We start from the raw sequence: 25,647 nt of genomic DNA on the forward strand, positions 1-25,647 counted from the left end.
ACATTACTCCATATCAGATTTATTTAAACTTGTTAATGCTGTTGCTTAACAGATCTGAATATGCTTTAGAATTGAAGCTCACTGTCAGAACCAAACATCCCTCTTCCCATCCCTCCCCAGCAAGTTTGTATCATCAGCAAGTTTACTGAAGAAAAAACAACCCCTCCTCTCTTTCTGCCAGTGGGTCTGCCTGGAAAATGCTCACTAGAAGTTTCAAAGAATCACTGAGGTGCAAGACAAGCAGGAAAGCTGCCAAAAGCCCACCTAATTTTGCTATTTGGTGTGGAAGCAATCTCAGAGACAATTAGTCTTCCATTTTCTATCCTGTACCTCAGAGCTTAAATTAGAGTCCATCAAGTAAAATCACCATCAAGGGCTTTGTAAGAGCCCTAGTACAGAGTGAATATCAGCCGGCTCGGAGCAGCAAGCTAATTTTAAATAATGGCCTTCAAACTAGACAAAAAAGACACTACCACTCTGAAACAAACACCCAGGTGACAGGATGTTCTAGCCTTTGAAAATCAGACTTGTGCTAGAGGGAGGAGTGAAGGGGTGGGAGAGAGACAACGTGCTAACTAAATCACATGTGCAATGTTTGCTGGTTGGGCTTTTAAAATCAGAGCCAGCTGTAGAGTATCCTGTGTGGCAGGTCTCCTGCTGCTTCCCTTGACATTCAGCTAGAAATTATTTGTATTACAGTTCTGCCTAATGGCTCCAGCTGAGATCAGTGAGACACTGTACACAAGAACCATTCTACCAGAGATCTTACCATCTAAATAGATAAAACAGGAAGTGAGAGAGTTTGCTGAACCATGGAATCCAAGGTCACACAAGGAGTCTGTGGCAGAACCAGGAGCAGAACCAAGATCTCCTGAGTTTCAGTCCAATGCCTTACCCACAAGGTCAGCCTTCATCTCGACGGGCTTGTCCTCCAGCTGTCAGCTCAAGGTATAATGCACTTACTGTCCCTAACCCAGCGCTCATCTAGCTCGTTTTAAGTGGTGCTTCAAAGCTGACCCATTACGGGGTATGGGCTGAAGTTCCAGTGCTGCTGACGCTCAAGGTAGTAATGTATGCAGATACAGCTACAGGCTACGGCTCCAGTTAGCACAACTCACCAGCTGCTAACCCAATCATTCTGTATTGTCTGAGGGTTTTTTCACAGGATATGTCTCCACTGAAACTGAAGGTGTGACTGCAACACAGACAGACAATTGCCCTAGCTTTAATCCAGCTAGCAAAGCTAAAAATAGCAGTGAAGACACAGCATCACAGGCTTCATTGTGGGCTAGCAAAGTGAGCACATACCCAGCCTCCTGCGGCAGCTTTTACAGCTTGTGCTGACACCCAAAACACAGCATCTTCACTGCTCTTGTTAGCCATACTAGCTAGATTGAAGCTACAGCAGGTGTGCCAGCCTGGGTAGCAATTATACCTTCAATTGCAATGTAGACATACCCTCTTTGTGGCCACTGTCACTTGAGCTAGGCTCACTCAAGAGGAGAAACTCAGAAGGAATAACTCAAGTTAACTGTGGCAGTGAAAACAAACCCTACAATCTGCACATCAAAACGTGTGTGTGTGTGTCGATAAAAAATCAATCCATCCTGTCATAGCAGTGCGTGCCAGTAACATGGCACAAGCTTTTCTGGCTTTCCAAAAATAATGAGAACTCTATATCAGTGTCTCTCAACCTTTCCAGATTACTGTACCCCTTTCAGGAGTCTGATTTGTCTTATATACTCCAAGTTTCAACTCACTTAAAAACTACTTGCTTATAAAATCAGATATAAAAATACAAAAAAGTGTCACAGCATTCTATTACTGAAAAATTGCTAACATTCTCATTTTGACCATATAATTATAAAATAAATTGACTGGAATATAAATATTGTACTTATATTTCAGTGTATAGTATATAGAGCAGTATAAATAAGTCACTGTCTGTATGCAGTTTTAGTTTTCACTCCTGGTGGAATTCTTAGCTACTGCGCACATGCAGAATTACTGAGCCCCGCATATTTTAATTTTTTTGTGCAGAAAAAAGCTTCTGCCAAAATGTTGCTGCAGTTCCACCTTTTGCCCACCAGAGGGCAGTATGACGCAAGTACAGCAGCAGCTCCCAGCAGAAAATAACTTCTGTAGTTCTGACTTTGCCCACCAGAGAGCGCTGTGGTGCTAGAACAAAGCAGCAGCTCCCCACCAGCAAGGGAAGAGAAAGAGAGCCTGCAGCGCCTTCTTCACCGCAGGCCAGGGCAGGAGACAGCGGTTATGAGGAGACAGACAGGGTGGGGTGCTGGGGGGATCAGATAGGGTCTCATAAGAGCTAATGGAGGAGGACAGACTGGGGCAGGGGCTGAATGGGAGTGGAGGCACAGGGTCACATGGGGGAGGGAGGTTCACAGACACATAGGGATCGAGGAAGGGGATCGGGGGGGACAGGGACATGGACGGGGTGGCAGCACAGAGACACATGGGGACGGGGTACAGGGACACATAGGGACAAGGAAGTGGCTATGTGGGGGCACAGATACACATGGGGATGGACGAGGTGGTGCAAAGGCACATAAGGATGTGAATGAAGAGTGGGTATCTGAGCTGGGGGGGGAAGGGACACATGGACAGGGGATGCAAGGACACATGGGGGTGCAGGAACACATGGGGACAGGGGCAGATGTTCCTGACTGAATGGGAGAGGCTAGGGGTCAGCCAGAGTCTGCATGGAGGAAGCTCCCTAACAATCCCTCCCCACCCCCCGCGCCTATTCCATACTTTTCCCACCCATACCCAACAACCCTCCAAAGTTCACATCCATGCTCCTTCCCAGCCATTTACTTCCCTCTACCCCTGACTCCGCCAAGCTTTTGCACTGAGGGGAGCGGGAAATGCAGTTCTGTACTGTAGTTTAAATGAATTATTACTCAGAATTCTGCATTAATATGCCTAGCAAGGAAATGTCATAAAACATTTCCTGAATCTTTTTTGTCATCTGTATTATTACAGACCTACTTGCTGACAGGTATTTTCATATAAATGATCAAAAATAATTGAAACTGGTGTGATTATATTGTGTTATTTTGACAAATAAAATATGCAGCACTTTAAAATATTGTGTGCAGGATTTTTAATTTTTTTGTTGCAGAATTCCCCCAGGAGTATAGTTTGTAGTGATTTAGCTAGTGCTTTTTATGTAGTCTGTTGTAAAATTAGGCAAATATTTAGATGAGTTGATGTACCCACTGGAAGACCTCTGCATACCCCCAGGGGCTGAGAACTACTGCTCTATATGGGGCTGTCAAGTATAATTCCCAATTCTGGACCTTAGCATCCAAAATATGAGTACTAGCATGAATTCCCCTAAGCTTAATTACCAGCTTAGATCTGATAGGCTGCCACCAATCAAGACTTAGAGTAGAGTGCCTGATAGACTCTGGTCTCCCCCAAAAACCTTCCCTGGGGGGTCCCAAGACCCAAATTCCTTGAGTCTCACAACAAAGGGAAATAAACCATTCCCCTTCCCCTCCCTTCTTCCTCCCAGCTCCTTCCTGCCCTGGGAACACTAGATCACCTGATTCAACTTTTTGAATCACCACACCGAGAGGAGTGTTACCTTCCCCCTCACCCAGAGGCAATACAAGCTGCGTGAATCTAACACAAAGAGAAAATTTATCCTTCCCTTCTCCCCACCAATTCCCTTGAACCTTAACTAGGAGAAAAAAATCAAACAGGTCTTAAAAGCAAAACTTTTAATAAAAAAAGAAAGAAAAAAGTAAAAGGTTTATCTCTGCACTTTAGATGGTAAAAAGTTACAGGGTCTTTCAACTATAAACAATAGAAAAACTTCTCCAGCAGAAACACAATTTAAGCTACTTCCAGCAAGTACACATATGCAAATTGAAAAAAAAACAAATTAAAAGACTATGACCGCCTTTTCTTTCTTACAATTCTGAATAGATAAGAGACTGTAGCAGGGAGATTGGCAGAAACCTGGTTGCACCTCTAGTCCCGTCCAGGACCCAGAGAAAACAAAACCAAAACCCAAACCCACAAACAAAGGCTTCCCTCCACGAGATTTGAAAGTATTTTGTCTCCTGATTGGTCCTCTGGTCAGGTGTTGCAGGGCACTGTTTGTTAACCCTTTATAGGTGAAAGAGACATTAACCCTTAGCTATCTGTTTATGACAGGGGCTCAATGCCCAATTATTTCTGAAGGCCTAAAAATAACCCTCCCTGCTTGAAGCAACTAAGAGAGCTGAGAAAAGTGAAAAATAAAACATCACTCGACACTTTGAAGACTGAATTAGATAAAACACTTTAAAAATGTAACATAGGCAACAATCCTGCCTTGGCCCCAGCAGAGCACAGTGGATGGGACCTAACAGATCTGCACCAGTTTTGATCAAGTTTATTTCCACTGTGTGTGATTCAAAATATAAAGCAGAAAAGTTTTAACGGACATGAAAAATAAAATAGAACTTATCATTTACATTGAATCTCACCTTCAAAGTGCTTTATAAGTGTAACTAATCAGTCCTCACTAACCCTGAAAGGAATGGAGGTAAGCATTAACTCAATTTTAAAGATGGGGAAACTGAGGCATGGGGGGTTACGTGACTTATCCAAGGACACTGAAGAAGTCAGCGACAGCTCTTGGATTAGAACCCTGGCATTCTTGGCACACTCAGTCCACTAGACCTATTTACTATTCATAGAACCAGCTATCTTAAACAATTTTTTCACACTTGCAAGGCAATAAGTTTGATATGGTAGAGTATAATGGCTACTAATAAAGAGCTATGATCCACCCAGTAGATGCAAAACTGGCAAATGTGAGACTATTCAGACCTAACAGGAAAATGCAGCTTTTCAAAAATACAAATGTACGTGTTTAGCAATGAGATACCTGGCACTAATATTTTCATTTAAACTTCTAACAGCCGCAGGTGCCTCTGAGTAATTGTACTGGCACTCTTAGCAAAGGCATGAAAGCCAATAGCCTACCGACAGCCAAGAACTCAAGATGAAGACAAGGTTATCAGCAGCACATCTCTGGGATTACCAATGACAACCAGTTTACTCTTGAGAATATTTTTACCTCTTAGGTAAAAATGAAGGAAGGAAGATGCCAAGGCAATTTGAAAGACTGAACATGCCTGACCCAACAACTTGGATATTATTTATGCTGACAGCGAGATCCTTGGACTATAGAATCCCAAAGGAAGAGATGGAAGATCTGCCTCTAAGATTATTGGAAACTAGTCTAGGCAAAGCATTAGAGATAACACATTAGTTAACAATTATACATGTACCCACCTGGAGAACGGATGGACTAGACCAATAATGTCTCTTTTCCATTTCTTACTTCAATGATTCTATAGTAGGATAAAGTAATACTACTAATCTGCACTTACCTATAATTTTTCATGGAGGACTGTGAAGAGATTTACAGATAGTAAGTTTACCTTATTACACTGCTGAAGTACATACATAAGCGCTGTCAGAGAGTTATATTACCAGGTTATGTGAAGGTGAAGCCGTGGAGAAACCAGAAAATAAAACATGAGTTCTCATTCCTATTCCCCTGTTCTAACCACTGGACTAAAGCCCCTTGCATAGTACAGCTGTTTGTGAACCATCTTCCTTTACTATGGTTCAAGAAAGGGTTAGATGCTCTCTTTCAATGGATGAATATATTGTAGAATTTGTACTTCTTTAACTTGCTAACCCTACCCCCAGAACACCTCCCCCACTCAGTTATTTGGTCACAAGACAACCAGGGAATTCAGCTATTATGCTTTCCAGTAACAATGGAAGTATTGAGCTTATACAAATTCAAAAGCTTCTCTCAGCTTCATTTTCTTGTAAATTTACTGTAACTTTTGTTTTCCCAAAATCAATACGAGACAAAAATCTATAGCTCCTAATACACACGCCGGAGAAGAGTTCAAAGCAGAGGGTGAGATTTTCTTACTTGGTCTAGTCTTGTAATTGGTAAGACATTCTCTCTCTTCCTGTTTCTGCATTGGTCTTGCTTCAGGAAAACAGATTCAACAATCATGCATTGTGACAGACCCAGGCCAGTGGGGTGCAGGAGTCTGGTAGAGGGCAAATATACTGGTCACTGGATGAGTAGTTTTCTGTTCCCTGAGTGACCAGAGCAGGGTCTGCACTAGACTAGTCAGGAACTTGCTAGAACCAATTAAGGCAGACAGGCTGATTAGAACACCTGCAGCCAATCAAGGCAGGCTAATCAGGGCACCTGGGTTTTAAAAGGAGCTCACTCCAGTCAGATTGGGAGGAGCCAGAGGAGAGGAAGTGTGTGTGAGGAGCTGGGAGCAAGAGACACAAGGAGCTGAGAGTGAGAGGGTGTGCTGCTGGAGGACTAAGGAGTACAAGCATTATCAGACACCAGGAGGAAGGTGCTGTGGTGAGGATAAAGAAGGTGTTTGGAGGAGGCCTTGGGGAAGTAGCTCAGGAAGGAGTAGCTGTCACACAGCTGTTACAAGAGGCACTATAGACAGCTGCAATTCTATAGGGCCCTGGGCTGGAATCCGCAGTAGAGGGCAGGCCCGGGTTCCCCCTAAACCTCCCAACTCCTGATCAGACACAAGAGGAGTTGATCCAGACTGTGGGGAAGACGACTGAGGTGAGCAAATCTGCCAATAAGCGCAGGACCCACCAAGGTAGAGGAGGAACTTTGTCACAACTGGTGTCAGCAGTGGGATCTTGGTGTGCACAGTGCGGCAGAAGAAGAAGAGTGATTTAAAAAAAAAAAGGTAGAGGGTTTTTTTTTTTCTCACCACAATGGAAGACTTAGTGCGGGCATTGATACAAGCTACGGCGGCCCAGCAGGAGGCTACCCGTGTCCAAGCAGCTGCCCAACGGGAGGCAGTGCGGCTGCAGCAAGAGACTAATCACCTGCTGATGGACCAGGCTTCTCAAGACCGAGCTATGTTGCAAGAACTGGTAAACCAGGTAAAGACCCTTACAGAGCTGAACCACGGCCATGATAGGACGCAGTTCATATGGGCCAGCCGTTGGCTTGCAGAAAATGATGTGGGAGGCTGTAGAGGCATACCTTCTGGCCTTTGAGAGGACAGCCCTACAGGAGGCCTGGCCTGAAGATCAGTGGTCTGGCATCCTTGCCCCATTCCTGTGTGGAGAGGCCCAGAAGGCTTACTATGATCTGCCTGAAGAGGCTGCAGCAGACTACTCCCAGCTGAAAGCAGAGATCCTGGCCAGATCCGGGGTAACGACTGCAGTGCGGGCCCAGCGGTATCACGAGTGGAGGTACCAAGAAAATAAAACCCCGCGGTCCCAATTGTATGACCTCATCCATCTCGCATGAAAGTGGTTGCGAACAGAGTCCCGGAGTCCAGAAGAGATACTAGAGGTTCTGGTCATCGACCGATACATGAGGGGACTACCTCCAGGCCTTCGTGCCTGGGTAAGCCGGAACGAACCCTCCACCTGTGATGAGGTTGTTGCACTGGTAGAGAGGCGAAGGACAGCGAGGGAGCTGACCCGACCAGTTAAGGAAGAGGCATCCCGGGTTAAACTAGCAGCACTAAGCCCTAGAGCTCGATTGACAGGGCCACCAGGAGAGCCCAGGTGGAAAAAGAGAGGGGCTGAAGGGTCACCAGAAGCCACAAAGAGTCAGAGCACTGAGAGAGAAGAGGATTGAGAGGTTAGACTGCCCAAACCAAGAGACTGGGGAATGCCTAAGGCCCCATACAGATGTTATGCCTGCGGGGAGTGGGGACATATAGCTGCACAGTGTCCCAATGCTGAGGAGCTGATGCAGTGTAACCTGGGGAATGGGGCAGACCCATGCTCCCTGATCCACCTTGTGGGGGTCTCACTAACCCCACATATGTACACCAGACCAGTAAAGCTAAATGAGATAGAGACCACAGCACTGGATGATTCAGGGAGTGCTATCACGCTTGTCTCGGGGAAGCTTGTGAAGTGTAGTCAGCTGCTGCGGGCTAAGCATACGGGGATAACATGCGTCCATGGGACAGTTGGTTATTACTCCACCATCCCAGTAAAACTCGAGATTCAGGGGAACACTACTGAGGTAGCAGCAGGTGCAGTCCCTAAACTCTCACACCTGGTGCCCATGGCGATGGACTTCACAGGGTTTGGAGACTTACTCCCAGTAGGAGGATTGGAGAAGGAGGGGAATCCTGAAGTTAGTGAGGCATCCACAGTAGACTGTCAACCCCCAGTCTTCTCTGAAATATCCCCAGATTTATTTTCCATTCCCAGACATGGTAGAAAGTTGAAAAGGGAAAGGAGGGCAGCTAAGGCCTTGGGAACCCGAATACTGACTCAAAGCCAGAGGGTCGCTCTCGTAGGTAGGCGGACACGAGCAGCTGAAAATAGGCTACCCAGGAGGGAGAAGCTCCTGAGTCTGACCCCCATCCTAATGCTTCTGAACCAGTAGAGGCAACAGAGACTGGGCCCCTAGATCTTGGGCAGATTAGCCCCGGAGGAGGAAATTTTGGATGGAACCAGGCTGAAGACCCAAGGTACAACAACATTAGAAAGGAGGTGATTGAAATAGATGGGGTCCCAGTGGAAGGGAGAACACAGGGACAAGGACCCTACTTCATAATGAGGAAGAATTTCTTATACCAAGTTGCATCAGTACAGGGGCAGAAGGTACAGCAGATCTTAGCACCTCAAAAACACCAGAATGCTGTATTAAGTCTTGCGCATAGTCATCTTTTTGGGGGGCACTTGGGGGTAGAGAAGACCCTGGCATGAGTCCTATGACGGTTCTTCTGGCCTGAAGTACATGAAGAAGTGTGAAGGTACTGTGTATCCTGCCCAGAGTGTCAGCTGCACAGTCCCCGTCCCCACCTGAGGGCACCTTTAGTACCCCTTCCCATCATAGAGGTCCCCTTTGAGCAAATAGCCATGGACCTAGTGGGACCCCTGGAGAAGACAGCTCGGGGCCACCAATATATACTTGTTTTGGACTATGCTACTTGCTACCCAGAATCTGTCCCCCTGTGGAACACAGCCTCTAAAACGATAGCCAAAGAGCTGGTGGGGATCTTTGCCCGAGTGGGGCTACCAAAGGAGATATTAACAGACCAAGGAACCCCATTTATGTCAAAGCTAATGAAGGACCTCTGTACGCTGCTCCATACACATACCCTGAGAACTTCAGTTTACCACCCGCAGACTGATGGGTTGGTAGAAAGGTTTAATCGAACCCTCAAGGCTACGATAAGGAAGGTGGTAAGTCGGGACGGGAAGGACGAGGACACTCTACTGCCCTACCTTATGTTCGCTATCCGGGAGGTATCTCAGGCCTCAACTGGGTTTTCCCCATTCGAGTTATTATATGGACGTCACCCCCCTGGCATACTAGATATTGCCAAAGAGATTTGGGAGGAGGAACCCAATGAGGGGAGAAATATAATAGAACATGTAATACAGATGCGAGACTGGATAGCCCATCTCACCCCTACTGTACGGGAACATTTGGAAAAGGCACAGGAGGACCAGAGAATCTATTACAATCGCCAGGCAAAAATCCGACAGTTCCAACCAGGGGATCGGGTGATGGTGTTGGTACCCACAGCAGAAAGCAAGATTCTGGCCCAATGGCAGGGGCCCTATGAGGTGGTTGAACCCGTGAGAGAAGTAACCTACAAGGTGCGGCAGCCAGGACGCCAAAAACAAGAACAGATTTATCACATCAACCTTCTGAAACCCGGGCATGCACAAGAGGCGTGCATAAGTGTCCAAAAAGACCTAAGCCAGGAAAACAAGCCTTCCAAACAGGTGAGAGTGTCTCCTGATTTACCACCAGACCAGAAGAATGAGGTGTCTGAGATGATCTTCCGGAACCAAGATGTGTTCTCGACAAAACCGGGTCGAACAACCGAGACGTATCACCATATTGTCACGAACCCTGGGGCCAGAATAACAAAGAGGCTCTATCGGGTGCCAACGGCCAAAAGGGAGGAAATAAAAGCAGAAGTAAAAAAAACGCTGGAGTTGGGGATCATCGAAGAATCCCACAGTCAGTGGTCCAGCCCAATCATGCTGGTGCCCAAACCTGATGGCACCACAAGGTTTTGCAACGACTTCCGGTGACTAAATGAAGTATCCCAGTTTGATGTGTACCCCATACCTCGCATAGTATGAGCTAGTGGACCTTCTGGGGAATGCCCGGTACTTAACTACTCTAGACATGACAAAGGGGTACTGGCAGATTCCCCTTGCGGAAGATGCAATGGAAAAGACTGCATTCTCTACACCAGAGGGTCTTTTTCAATATACTGTCCTCCCTTTTGGACTACATGGGGCCCCAGCTACTTTCCAGCGCCTCATGGATAAGCTATTATGCCCGCATAACAGTTATGCTGCTGCCTACTTGGACGATGTGGTCATTCATACCCCAGACTGGGAAAGTCACCTAGAGAAGGTGGAGGCAGTCCTTGATATCTTCAGGCGAGCTGGCCTTACAGCAAACCCTGCCAAGTACACTGTAGGGTTTACGGAGGCCAAATATCTTGGCTACATTGTGGGAAAAGGTCGGGTAAAACTCCAAGTGAACAAGTTGGAGGCCATCCAAAACTGGCCACGACCACGTCGCAAGAAACAAGTCCGGACATTCCTAGGTGTAGTGGGTTATTACCGATGATTTATCCTCCACTTTGCCACAAGGGCAAGCCCCCTGACTGACCTAGTAAAAGCCCGTGGACCTGATCTGGTGAGGTGGTCTGACGCAGCAGAGGAAGCATTCACAGACCTAAGGACTGCCCTCTGCAGTAACCCTGTCCTAACAGCCCCTGATTTCACCAAGGAATTTATCCTGCAGACGGATGCATCGGAAGTAGGGTTGGGGGCCGTTCTATCACAGATGGTCGGGGAGGAGGAACACCCAATTCTCTACCTCAGTAGGAAACTCCTTCCGAGGGAACAAAAATATGCAGTGGTGGAGAGGGAATGCCTTGCCGTAAAGTGGGCCATGAAAGCATTGCGCTACTACTTGCTCAGGTGCAGATTTGTCCTCGTGACCGACCATGCCCCTCTTCAATGGATGCAGCTGAACAAGGAGAAGGACACAAGGGTGACCAGGCGGTTCTTATCCCTCCAACCTTTCCAGTTCCATGTGCAACACAGAGCAGGGAGCCGTCATGGCAATGCCGATGGCTTGTTACGTGTGCACTGTCCGGCTTCCCAAGCTGCCCAACCCCTTGGTGTTGAACAGGGAGGAGGGATATGTGACAGACCCAGGCCAGAAGGGTGCAGGAGTCTGGTAGAGGGCAAATATACTGGTCACTGGATGAGTAGTTTTCTGTTCCCTGAGTGACCAGAGCAGGGTCTGCACTAGAGTAGTTAGGAACTTGCTAGATCCAGTTAAAGCAGACAGGCTGATTAGAACACCTGCAGCCAATCAAGGCAGGCTAATCAGGGCACCTGGGTTTTAAAAGGAGCTCACTCCAGTCAGATGGAGAGGAGCCAGAGGAGAAGAAGTGTGTGTGAGGAGCTGGGAGCAAGAGACACAAGGAGCTGAGAGTGAGAGGGTATGCTGCTGGAGGACTAAGGAGTACAAGCATTATCAGACACCAGGAGGAAGGTCCTGTGGTGAGGATAAAGAAGGTGTTTGGAGGAGGCCTTGGGGAAGTAGCTCAGGGAGGTGTAGCTGTCACACAGCTGTTACAAGAGGCACTATAGACAGCTGCAAATCCATAGGGCCCTGGGCTGGAACCCGCAGTAGAGGGGGGGCCCGGGTTCCCCCCAAACCTCCCAACTCCTGATTAGACACAAGAGGAGTTGATCCAGACTGTGGGGAAGACGACTGAGGTGAGCAAATCTGCCAATAAGCGCAGCACCCACCAAGGTAGAGGAGGAACTTTGTCGCAGCATCTGACGAAGTGGGTATTCACCCACAAAAACTCATGCTCCAAAACGTCTGTTAGTCTATAAGGTGCCACAGGATTCTTTGCTGCTTCAACAATCACGGTTCTCCAGGTTAGAGTACACTAACTTTTCCAAGGAAGAATCAACCTGGCTCACAGGACTGACAGTCAGGAGACCTGGACTCTACTCCTGCTCTGTCACTTATCAATGTATAATCCCAAGCAGATCATTTAATTGCTACATCCCTCAGTTTCTCGATCATGCTCAGTGCTGTATAAGACATAAATAAGATTATCTGTACCCAAGGGGCTCACAATCTAAAAGACGTGCACAAATAAGGGTTGAGAGGTCCTTAGTCTAAAGTGGGCTAGTATTTGTGGCCCTTATGGAAGATGATTCTTTAAATGGGATTTTAACTTGGAAAAGCTGGAGATTGGCGCTCTGAGATGGGGAAGAAATGCATAGGGGAAAGACTTCTGGAGCTGAAAAATGGGACTAATACTCCCCTATCTCATTCAGATGGTCAGCCTTAACCAGCAAGAACTGGATTTATATAGAGCCTCCCATCCAAGGCACTCAAAAGGGCTTTCAAGATCACTTGAGTCTCACCTTGATTTACAGGAGGTTGCAGAAGACAATGTGTTTGGTGGCTTTGCTCCTTTCCCCAGCCATAGAATCACAGAATATCAGGGTTGGAAGAGACCTCAGGAGGTCATCTAGTCCAACCCCCCGTTCAAAGCAGGACCAGTCCCCAACTAAATGAAATCAGACACACCACTCATTTTATACAGTTAGTGGTCTCAGCTCCAGGCAGATAGATCCATGACTGGAACTTCATCGATACTGAACTTAGCTCCTCATACAGCGTAGATACTTGTGTCATTTTAACCATTGCAAGTCTAAGCCACATACTTAGGTGTTTTGGCCCATTTTGCTGGCTTCTCTCAGCTTCTCAGCTAGTTGCCTTCCTCCTCCATACAAGGGAGCTGAGCATGTTTCTTGTGCCTGTTCCTGCATGGCTGAAAGGGGGGCAAGGAGGTGCCTGGCAATTTGGAGCAGTAGGGGTGACAGGAGCCTGCCAAACCAGGCCTTTCTCAGTGAAAAGCAGGGCAGAAGAAGACATAGTTCAGAGGGGAGCAAATGAAAGCTTGTAGGTTGGAAAGAGCTGCCACCTGGAGCTCTGTTCCTGCACGGCCTTGGAACTGGACAGCCAGGTACAACATGGAGAGCCTACATCCACCAGAGCAGCACAACACCCCACCTCCCACCATTCGGAAACCTGCATCTAGCTCCATGCAAGAGCGTCTCGGTCCCTTTTGCATGCTGCTTGCTTCCCCAGCAGGCCTTGCAGAATAAAAGGGCTCCTCCCTCTGTGCATGTCTCCAATAGTCTCGCAGGAGTGATGTCCCACTGCTGCAATGCAAACACTAATGGCTTTACTTTGTGGTACATTTTTAGATTATCGCCACAAAACCAAAGGTTATCAAATAGCTTAGTAATTAACAGCTACATACTTCCCGTTCTAATGCATAATTAGGTACAGTAACTCCTCACTTAACATTGTCCTGGTTAACGTTGTTTCATTGTTACATTGCTGATCAATTAGACATGCTCGTTTAAAGTTGCACAATGCTCCCTTATAACATTGTTTGGCAACTGCCTGCTTTGTCCACTGCTTGCAGGAAGAGCAGCCCGTTGGAGCTAGTGGTGGGGGCTTGGAACCAGGGTGCACTGGCAGCTCCCCTATCAGCTCCCCTAAGTTCCCTGTGCTGCAGCCGCCCAGCAGGCTATCAATTGCTGGGCAGTTCAGCTCTCTCCCCACTACTGCCTTAGAGCTGCTCTTGGGAGCCCTCCTGCTTGCTGTGCAGGGGGGTGGAGGGGGAAGAGGGATGCTAATGTCAGGGTGTCTCCCACCCCCTGCTGCTGTTCCCCATCTCCACAGAGCGGGGGGATACGACAAGGCTGAGAACAGAGGGAGCTTTCTGGCAGCAGCTGCTGTCTCAACTTGCTGATCTACTTTAAAAGGCAGTGTACTTAGAGTGCAGTCAGCGTAGTTAAATAGGCAATGCGCGTCTCTCTCTCTGGGTATGTCTTCACTACCGGCCGGATCAGTGGGCAGCAATCGATCCATCGCATCTAGACTAGACGCGATAAATTGATCTCCTAGCGCTCTCTCATCGACTCCTGTACTCCAGCTCGGCGAGAGGCACAGCCAGAGTCGACGGGGGAGCGGCAGCAGTCGACTCATGGGGAGTAGATCTAAGCATGTCAACCTCAGCTACATTATTCACATAGCTGAAGCTGCGTAACTTAGATCGATCCCCCCACAGCGTAGACCAGGCCCCCCCCCCGCACACACACACAGTGTGTCTCTCTGCCTCCCCTCCCTTCATTTGTGCTGCTTTGTAGAGTGTCAGGCTAGATTAACAACAATGTGTTAATCCTTGAAGGCTCAGCTGAGTGCTAGTTCATCATTTAGCAGTAAGGCATTCCCTGGGAAATATCCCTCCCTCTTCCACTCTCTGACTCCACCACCTCAACCAAACTTCACAATCATCATTGCTGTGTGCAGTATTCAATTGTTTGTTTAAAACTTATACTGTGTGAGTGTGTGTATGTATGTATATAGTCCTTTGATAAAACTTTCCCTAGAACCTGAACCCCACCCCCTCATTTACATTAATTCTTATGGGGGCTAATTTAGCTACAACGAGTCAGGAAAAAGATCTTGGCGTCATCGTGGATAGTTCTCTGAAGATGTCCACGCAGTGTGCAGAGGCGGTCAAAAAAGCAAACTAGATGTTAGGAATCATTAAAAAGGGGATAGAGAATAAGACTGAGAATATATTATTGCCCTTATATAAATCCATGGTATGCCCACATCTCGAATACTGTGTACAGATGTGGTCTCCTCACCTCAAAAAAATATTTTAGCACTAGAAAAGTTTCAGAAAAGGGCAACTAAAATGATTAGGGGTTTGGAAAGGGTCCCATATGAGAAAAGATTAAAGAGGCTAGGACTCTTCAGCTTGGAAAAGAGGAGACTAAGGGGGGATACGATAGAGGTATATAAAGTCATGAGTGATGTGGAGAAAGTGGATAAGGAAAAGTTATTTACTTATTCCCATAATACAAGAACTAGGGGTCACCAAATGAAATTAATAGGCAGCAGGTTTAAAACAAATGCAAGGAAGTTCTTCTTCACACAGCACACAGCCAACTTGTGGAACTCCTGACCTGAGGAGGTTGTGAAGGCTGGGACTATAACAATGTTTAAAAGGGAACTGGATAAATTCATGGTGGCTAAGTCCATAAATGGCTATTAGCCAGGAAGGGTAAAGAATGGTGTCCCTAGCCTCTGTTCATCAGAGGATAGAGATGGATGGCAGGAGAGAGATCACTTGATCATTGCCTGTTAGCTTCACTCCCTTCGGGGCACCTGGCATTGGCCACTGTTGGTAGACAGATACTGGACTAGATGGACCTTTGGTCTGACCCGGTACGGCCGTTCTTATGTTCTTATGGATATTGAATTTGCTTCACATCATTTTGCTTAAAGTAGCATTTTTCAGGAACGTAACTACAACGTTAAGCGAGGAGTTACCGTGCAGCTCTGCTGAACAGACTTGACATGATGAAGGCTTGCTGCATAACTTAGCTCCAATGTGCCCTACAGGTCACAGGGCCTTGTTAATTCACAGGCTGTCTCCTGCAGCAGCATCTGTTGAGGGATCACAGAGAACAACAAAAGTCCCTGCTAGTTAGGCGAATAACGTAGCTGAAGTCGAATATCTAACATCGGATTACTCACCCGTCCACACCGCGCGGGATCGATGTTCGCGGCTCTCTCTGTCGATTCCGGAACTCCGTTGGGGTTGATGGAGTTCCGGAATCAATATAAGCGTGCTCGGGGATCGATATATCGCGTCTAGATTAGACGCGATATATCAATCCCCGAGCAATCGATTTTAACCCGCCGATACGGTGAGTAGTCTGGACGTGGCCTCAGACACTAGTCACTGCAAAATGCTCCCTCTCTCCCTCCTACACTTTCCCCATCCCTCAGAAAACTCCACTGGGCTGCCTGGTCATTTCAGGTTGCAGTTCCACACTACTCTCCTTGCTTTTAAAAAACTTTCCCAGGAACTCAGCCCATTCCACCTCATAGATTATTCCTCTTCCCCTGCCATCCCCCTCCACCAGTGCAGCACTAGACTCCTCTGTCCCTTCACTCACACTTGCCACTCCTGGTGCAAGAGCTTTCTTCTGTGCAGATGCTGACCCCTGCAGCAGCTCTACTCCCTCATCAGCTCACTATTCATTTCAAAGCTGAGCTCGAAAACAATATTCTCTCTTCTCTGACTGTGACCTGGTCACCACTAGCACAGACTGTGTTATCTCTCCCCTCTGGCTCAGCTTCACAACTCCCCCTCCCCACATCTGAGCTGGTCCCTTCCTGTCTCCTCCTTCCTAGTCAATGTATTGCAAAGCTGTAAGAATCAGATTGCTGTAGCTTAGCAGCATAGAGCCTAAGTCACTTTAGGTATGGCTACATGGGGATAAAAGCCCCAAGACACAGCCACGGCTGGCCCAGGTCAGCTGACTCGGACTCGCGGCATTAAAAGTGGCTGTGTAGACATTTGGGTTCAGACTGGAGCCAGAACCTACACAGGGGGGACGCAGAGCTCAGGCTTCAGCCTGAGCCCAAATATCTACACAGCAATTTTTCAGCCCTGAAGCCTGATCTGCATGAGCCCCACGAGCCTGAGTCAGCTACAGAATTTTTATCCTCATGTACAAATATCCATAGTCTGGCAACTCTACTTCATCCAGTAGAGGGCAATAATGCACATTACTTTACCAGTATCCTGCTACCCTATTCAGAAAGGGAACTAGCTCCATCTCCATTCCCATGGGAACAGACCGCGCTGCCTGTATGCCTCGCCACTTCTATTCTGTTTAGGGTCTTATACCATGCCCATCACCGTGGTATTGGAGCACCATCCCCTGAAAACACGCAGAAGCTGAGTGTGTAGACGTGTGGAGTTAGGCACGCAGAAGGCCTGAACAGTCCTGTTCTTTCTGCTCAACTCGTGTTTTTCGTGCCCGTCTCACCATTTCAGTGAAAGGATTCACACCTCATGCCCGTTTAACACATTTGTAAAGTGATACTTTCAATCTTATGTTTCAGAAGACGACTGATTAGTCAATAAGATCTCCTGAATAATCTCACTAGTTGCTTATCCAGAGATGCTTGTGTCATAAGGAGCTGCATCTGAATATCAAGGCCATAAGCAGATAGATAGCCATATCGTGCATTTACCCAGAGAAGCACCACATGTAATTTTACGGGGACACAATAGCACTGGGCAGTTCTCAGGCATGTGAACAGATCATACAGCTAAGGAATATCCACATTATATGGAAGATGCTACATTAAAACAATTAAATTGCTCAGTATTATATTTCTCAGCTTCTGCAATACAGATCTATGTAGCACTCACGACTGCACTGAAGCAAATCCAGAGCCACTCTCAGAACACCAATAAAAGCCCATGCTCCAAAAGCACAGCTCCTCCCACTTGAGCTAAAGGAGAATCTCTATTAGCTGTTAGCAGTACAGAGCCTATGCCACTCAGTTAAGCAACACTGATTTCATCCCATAGAGAGAGCACTGATGCACATATACGAGCTACCACACCACAATCCAGAGACTGAAAACTAACATGACTATTAACTTTACAAGCTTGACAGTACAACTATACAAATCAAATAATGCTTTTGCATAGGCAATCCAATAGTTTCAACTAAGCAGTTGTTTGAACAACCACAGTGTTTTGGTACAAACACGGGCTGCTAATCAATAGCTCAGTTATGAAGTCTAGTAAAGGTGGACTGTAAGGGAATCAAAATCAAAGACTTTTCCCTATATCATCTTTTCGTAGCTCACAGAATCCTCTGCACAGCCAGAGCAGCTATGGAGCATGTCTGCTCCTGTCTCTGTCCCTTGACCAAACCACAATGAGGTCAGAGCCATGCCCCAGGATGTATCACCAGCTTTTCTGACTGAAGTGATAACCCAAACACACTTGTCAAGACAGGATTTTCACGCATGCGGCTCTGCAGGTTGTTAAAGAGACAGACACCCAATAAGGGTGAGCAAATTCAGTGTCCAAGGATGTTCTGATCCAACACTGTAAAGCAGCAGGGCTCCTAGCAAAGAGGTAAAGGATGGTGCAACGGGCAGAGAAACTGGAACAAGGAGAAATAGTTGCTTGCTACATACTCAGAGTTCACCAGAGGAGATGTGAGGGTCACAACTGATTACTTTGCATAGGCAGTGAGGAAGCTGCCTGTGAACTGGCTACAATTAGCAAGAGCCAGGTGGTATCTTGCCTGGGTTGCCAACTTTAGTTGGCTGAATTCCTGAAGATTTCATTACATGACATACTCTTTCATTAAAGATTCATCTTTGGTTCCTGGAGAGTCCAGGACAATCCTGGGGGGTTGGCAACCTTCCATGTGCTTGTAGCTTTCCACATGAGCCTGTACCAGCCTACCCGGTGATGTTCTCTTCAAGCTTCACTTTTTTTCTTCTTCTTTTTTTAAAACAAAATAACACCAGGGGAGTTGAGTTCAGAAAGACAGACGTATGGCTGCAACCATGCCGTGTGGGCTGAGTTTCCAACTGATCTGGCAAGCAAAACAGCTCAGTGCTTGAATGGAACCCAGATATCAAGAAAGGGTGTTGGGCAATCCAGCTGTTGACATGCCACCCCACAACTAAGCACTGAAGCATCACAACCAGATGCAGGGGGGAGCTTTCATGCTGGAAGTACTCTCTTCAGGCCAGATATAAAACCAAGGTCCTCATCACCCCTGGCTTTAACAATAGTAGCATCCTTTTCATAAGGGGTACATTCCACTAAACCAACTTTCCCGTGTAGAATCCATTAGGAAAGCTACACTGCTAGCCTAGGCTGCTCAGGCTCTCGCTTGACAAACAGAAATCACCATCCTCTAGCCCTCCCAATGGGTTTCTGTGCCCAAACATGGTCTGTTTGGACTATAAGCTCCTCACGACAGGGACAGAGGTTCTTCCCTTAAGCCCTGTACAGCCCCAAGGACACTTGTGGCCCTTGACTAGATAACAGGTTGCATTAGGTTTCACACTTCCTGTCCTAACCGGCTGTGCACTGTTAAAAGGGCTACCACATCCCATCCCATCTCTGGCTACAATTAAATCGAGGAGGAGAAATACAGAAAATACTGAAAGAGTAGCTGTATCTGGACACCTGCCCGGTGGTCTAGTGCCCCCTCGAGTCCAAGTTCTGAGTGTTGCTGGCATCGGGACACCCTGGGGACATCCTGCTTGGTGGCAAGTGATAAGAAAGCCCTGTACGTGGCTCAGGTCAGCACTCCCCATCTAGTCCAGGAGCAGAGGTGAATGGCTCCAGAGGAATTGGCTCCCTGGCCATAAGGACAGACATCGTAGTGGAGAGATATGAAGAAGCGAAACCCACATGTACTGGCAACACAAGCAGAATAGAAAGAAAGATTCAAACTATGGGGTAGGGGGGGAAGAAATCTGATTTTGCATTTCTGGGGAAGTGGTGACTGAGTGAAGTTCTAGGGCAGCGTTTCTCAGCCTTTCTGATACCAGGCACCAACTTGCTGCCTTCCTAAACTGTGTCAGCGAGATCTCAGAGGTTGGCACCAGGCCATGGACTGGTTGTTGAGTAACAGAGCTCTAGGGCCTCGCACATGCGTACTCCCCATTACCATTGACAGGTGGGAAAGGGGGCAGCACGGTGCTTGATAGATACAGTCTGCTAGCCAGACCAAGCCCAGGGAAACTAGTTTGCTTCTAGAGAGAGGAAGGAGGGTCTATTCAGGAGCATATAGAAAAGATTAGCAACTCCATAATGAAAGCTTTTCTCTCTCTCTCCCCTCCTCCCCCCAAATTGATCTTAAAACTGGAGCCAGGCATTGAGATTATAACTGCCTGCAGATCTAAAATTAGAGTCCCAATCCATCGCTCCCCACCCTTTTTTTTTTTTTTTTTTTTTTTTTTTGAGGGGTGGGTGTTTAAAGAAGACAAACAGAAACTTTTGAAGACCCCACGGTTCACTTCTGCAGCTCAAACTGCCCAGCTGCCTAGCAGAAGCGAGGCTCCCACAGCTCCCCATCACCACCTAGCTACTTCATGCCTGGGTGTGGTGCCCCTGCATGTTTTGTTAGATCCATACAATACATGTTAAACCTAACCTGTCCTGGGCTGAGGAAGTGTCCTTCCTCCTGAAAGCTCCCAAAGCAGAGTTAGCTTCTTCCATCCCTGAAGCGCAGCCACCTCTGAACTGAAACATAGCTGCTGTTTAGCAGGACCCTGCAGCTACCATGTCCAGTTGGAGCTGAAGGAGGAATGTAGACAGACAGCATGTAACTACTGGAAATAGAATTTGGCTCATACACTCCACCCCAAAACACCACTGCCTCTGTGCTATCATAACTGCCAAGGGATTTTTCACCAACTTCAAGTATCAAAGTCTTTTTCATATTTCATGCGAGAAGCAGCCCAGCACCTATGACACAAAAATTCAGAAAGAATTGCACGGTGCAGGAAACATGCCATCACTCCTACTCCTACAAAACAGTATGTTACTCGGCCAATAACCCTACGGAAAGCAATGGGACTACTTGTACAGCAAGTACTACTCAAGTATGAGCAAAGATGACAGAATCTGGGTCTATACAAACACCAGAACTACTACACACAGGTTTTATTTTACAGTCTCCCAACTCAGTACAGACCAGGCCTACCCAGCTCGAACTGACAGGCTCACAGAACAAAGGAAGGCTGCAGGCCACTATCACAACAATACGGCATCAGCCTTCTAAGGCTTTTCACAATGCTGAGACACAAGAGTCACAAAAGTTTTGCCACCGAAGTCAAATCGAAGTAGATTTTGCAACCTTGGGCAAAGTTAATTATGTTGTGCTATATGCTAGAATTCTGTTTGTTAAGCTGGACCCTAAAGTATACAGGATGGGCAGTGTGGGCATGTTTATGTTATCACAAATTTAACTTGTTTCCTAACTTTTCTGCATTTAAATTTGTAACCCTAATGTGAGAACAGCTGGTTCTGTGTTTAAGGCACTGAGCTGGGACTCTGGAGATCTGGGTTCAATATGTGGCTCAACCACAGTCTCCATGTGTGACTGTGTGCAAGTCACTAGATTTTTTTGTGCCTTAGTTTCCCATCTATAAAATAGAGATAATACGTCCTTCCTTCAGCCCTTTGTCTGGCTTGTATTTTTAGATTATAAACTCTCTGAGTCAGGGACAATCTGTATGTATGTATGTACAGCGCCTGGCACAATGGGGCGCTGATCTCAGCAAGGCTTCTAGACCTTACTATACTACTAATAATGATGATGTTAAATTAACTTACACTTTTGCATATTTAATATAAAAATATACAATGAACATAGAAGGGGGGTTATGCATGTTGCCAAAGGAGCGATTGAAAAGGCTAGAAAGGTTACTTCCTAACTTTTAAGAGGTGATATTCTGAACTGAGTAGAAACAATTGTTTACAAAAGCAGTAACAGACTCTTCTTTCAAGGGAGAGATTTCACGACAAAACGGGAGCGGATTCATGACCAAACATCGAAGCAAACTGATGGATATATGATAGACCATTCTGATGGAGTGCTAGAAAGCTTTCCGGCAGCTTTTTAAAAATTAGGATTGCTTATGTTTAACTACTTAAGCAAAATTACCTGAAGCGAGTACTTCATACTCCTAAATACAGCTCTTTCTGATAAGAGCTTATGATTTTAGATAAAATGTACATCGCTCACTAGGCATTCTAAGCATCCTCACCTCCCAATTAAGTCACTACTTGCGGAGAAAACTCAGCAACATACCAGATCAGGCCATTACTTTTGTTCCATTATCTCATCTCACTTTCTTTCCAAGTATGCTGTACTCCCTCTGGCACATCTTCCTTGGGATAAACCCTCCCACCAGGTTAATTGCTTTCCAGATACTACCTGCTTATCCAAAGACTTGCAACTCACAACTCTAAATGCAGCCATATGAAGCTTCAGGATTCAGCCAGTGGCATCTGGACTCCAAGTGAAATCTCCCAAGAGCAATAAACAATCAGGAAAGAGAGAAATTAACAAGTACACCTAGACTTTCTCATCCACCGAGGAGCCATATAAAATGTGCTAATGCACCTAATTATGATCTAAATTATGTATAAGAGCTTCTGCCAAGCACAGTCTGAAGTTTCTTTATTGTTAAGATGGAAGTTGCTTAAGAATGGTCCAATCATCAGATTACTAATTAGATTTGGAAAAAACATTTCCCCACTTCAGTTCTGATTTAAAGTGTAGGTTTGCTGGGTGTTTAGTGTTTATTCGGTTTTCTGATAGAAAAGAAAGACACGTGGCTTTTGTCTGATGAACAGCCAGCCTGTAAAGTGGTGCAGGAGTGCACAAGTGTACGTGATCCATTACAGGTTATTGTATTGTAATCTGAAGTCCCTGGATTTACTGTACTTTGACTTGTCAGAAAATTACTGCAATTTTAGCTGTTTTTTAGACATAATCAAACTTTTTTGGAGGAAAGACAGCACGTACATCTTCACATACCTCTCCCCACATCCATCCATCCACCCACCCTCCCATTCCTTGGATTTTTATACTTGAAAATAAAGTATTTCATTCCATATCAGATTTGCTCGTCTGTATTTTGCAAACACCATATGAGACTTCCCACTGCTGCTACCTGGACTGGCACGCACTCACTCATACTAATGACACTGGCTGCAGGCACAGGTGATGTCACCTGGAAGAAGCAACCTAAGCTAGCTAATGACTGCATGCTGGACAGTCAGGAAAACCATTCTTTGTCTGTTGGCTCACATCAAAATAGAAGAAGCTTTTAAAAAGATATACAATAAATACATTACTGAGAAATGTGGATCAGATGGGGAGAGATTGACAGACAAACACGAAAACATTGCAACTCTGATTGACCAGTACCTGGTTAAAATACTTGATGAACCCACGTCTGGTCATATCCTCCACTACTGACTCAGCTGCCACAGTGTCAACCAGCTCTGGATTTCACATGTCTGGAGCAGAGTTACTTTGCTGGGGACAACCAGATTTAATGGGAGGGAACACCTACATTTTGAAAAATCCTCTCTCTCTCTCCTGTCCGTCAGCCCTCAGCAGTCATGCATCTTGCAACAACTATCAGAAATCAGGCTAGTTCATGATGGCTACATTGAGGAGGCAAATGGGGAATAGCAGACACTTTATTTTTCTAGCTATAACTTTTTACTTTGCAAAGGTATTAATCCAGGTATAAAAACACAATAAGTATTTCATTCTAGAGCTCTCCCTCCACCCTTCACAAGTTACTCATAATCTGGTATCATAAGATCTTCAGGGCAGGGACTTTTATAGACAAATATTTGTTCTAAAATTATATTTGAGTATATAAAATATTAAGAACAAACATAAGAATTTAGACAAACTTGCTAGACACGTGCCTTAGTGGCCAGTTGAGAAGCTTTCCTATTGGCCTCTTCCCTGCCTGTCTTCCTCACTCCTCACTCCCTGTTTGTTATAGTTCTTCAGGCCTGAACCTGAAAACACTTCATACCCAGCAGAGTGATTATCACCATGAGCAGGACTATCTCTGTCAGTGGAACTCCTCATGGGAGTAATTTACTGCACTCAACAGAGTTTGCAGGATCAGACCCTTAGAGCGGATGATCTTTAGCGCACAGACTCTCCATCAGTTATCTGTGCCAGAAGCAGGATCAGAACCCACAACCTCCAACTGCCAGTTCTGTACTCTACCCATGGTAGAATTGTATTGTGAGCACTTTGGGGTACATCAGCGGTTGGATCTCAGCCAGTGTCAGTTTAAAGAAATGTTTTCTGTCTACTAGAACAACATACAAGCTGCTTAAAAATAAAACCTTTGCCAAACAAGCAAGATTTCCACTTGAAGTTCTGTGAGTTGGGTCTATCCTTAGTCAGAGGCAAGATTTATTCCCTTGCACTTTCCCTCTTTTTTGAGGAAGTATTTTCTTATTCATATTTAACTATGAGGAGAGATGAAAGACCACAATCCGGCCTCAAAGAAGTCACATTTTTGAACTCAAAGTCAGCATGGTTCTCACAAGAGCAGAGCGCGAGGGCTACCCTGGAATAAAACAAAAAGCATTTACTCTTTCCCTTGAGCAAGGGGGGGAACAAGAAGATGCAAAGATGGCGGTGGGCGTAGAAGTGAACTATTAGGTTCAAGGAAATGTTATTTGAAAGGAAGCCATTATGGCTATATTGCCACAATCCTGTAAGCCACTCACAATCAGGCCTGGTTAGTTCAGGGATAGATTTGCTCAAGAAAATTGCCAGCCCTGTTGATGAGTCAGTAGAAGACATTCCACTCCCTGAGAACGTATCAAACAGATGGCCCATGGATGCCATGCAGATGCACAATGCTCCTGGAGATACCATTTTGGGGATAAATAAAAACAAGGCCCTGACCTGATTTCTTGTCATTAACGATATCATAGCGATTTGCACAGAATCACATAGAGTTTAAGGCCACAAGGGAGCATTAGATCATCTAGTATGACTTCCAGTCTATCACAGACCACTCAATCTCACTCAAATTTTCACAAAATCAGGGGCGTGAACCCCAGCGTACTGTCTAGATTCCAACTGGAGTAGTTACATTGTATCTGACACAAATTCCACTTACAACTCTCACCGGTGGTGGTGGGGAGGGGGGAATTTACCCACCTGTTTTTAGAAGAGAAGTGGAGAGTAACTCAGATGAAGCAAAATTTTCAACACATTCCACGACAGTGATGGCTGCCTTTCAGCGGCCAATGTAATGACCCTTACATAGTTTATCTACATCAGTAGTAGGCATGGCGGTGAGATCCTTCTAGATGGAAGGCATTATGGGTACATTTTTCCAGAGTGCCTGAGTGACTTAAGTAGCTTAAATCCAGTTTACTTCCAATGGGAACTACACTCCTCCTAAGTCACTTAAGCCCTTTGGAAAAGTTTATCCTAAAACCAGGTGGTGCTGGCAGCACTCTCTTACAGTGGGAAGTACTGGGCAATCTTACTATGACCTAGTTTTCAGTTGTTTACAACTCTGCCAAACTTTAAACATTTAAGCTAAAATTTTCCATTCCAGCGGACTTGTTTTTGGAGTTTCAGCTGTTTCTGACTAGTCTATTAATTGTACGTGATCATGTAATTAAGGTCTGTGTCATAATGCATATGCACAATTGGGCTGATTTAAGGGCGCACAGGCAATTTGAATTCAATAGTTGACATGGCAATCTTCATGTTCTTTTAACATAGTTTTTCTTTGTATGTAATATAAATACTCTGTATTTATTATGGAAAAAAAGGGAAAATATAAGCTGAGACCCTGATTAAATCAACTCTGCAGTGCTCATTCATAAGTTACCTCCTTAGGTTCTGCTCCTCTGTGCAGAGCTATGCTGTGCACTCATCAGCTCCCGCGCTCGTTTTCTTTTTGTTTTGAGCGCTCCTCTCAAGGATTCTTCTCACTTAAAATAAAAACACAAACAAAACCACATGTACTTAGAAACGTATTACCCAATGCTTGGAGGCATTGTGCAAGGGAAGCTATTAGCACATTGGCTGGAAAGCATGACTCCCAAGTCTCTAAACAGCAAAGAGATC

The 25,647-nt window shown here is 45.9% G+C and overlaps 1 protein-coding gene across 15 annotated transcripts in view; it reads right to left on the bottom strand.

The window, feature by feature from the left end:
• Positions 1–25,647, bottom strand: part of EXTL3 (exostosin like glycosyltransferase 3) — a 196,404-nt gene that overhangs the window by 22,220 nt on the left and 148,537 nt on the right. For 11 of the 15 annotated variants that reach the window (XM_050948779.1, XM_050948790.1, XM_050948786.1 and 8 more), the window contains one exon: positions 25,409–25,511. The exons of the other annotated variants lie outside the window; for them this stretch is intronic. The gene's annotated coding sequence lies outside the window, so the exon portion shown is untranslated. The remainder of the gene's footprint in view (positions 1–25,408; positions 25,512–25,647) is intronic. 15 annotated transcript variants of the gene reach the window in all.

The sequence above is a fragment of the Gopherus flavomarginatus genome, chromosome 4 (genome assembly GCF_025201925.1).
Source record: "Gopherus flavomarginatus isolate rGopFla2 chromosome 4, rGopFla2.mat.asm, whole genome shotgun sequence".
Classification (NCBI taxonomy): Eukaryota; Metazoa; Chordata; order Testudines; family Testudinidae; genus Gopherus; species Gopherus flavomarginatus.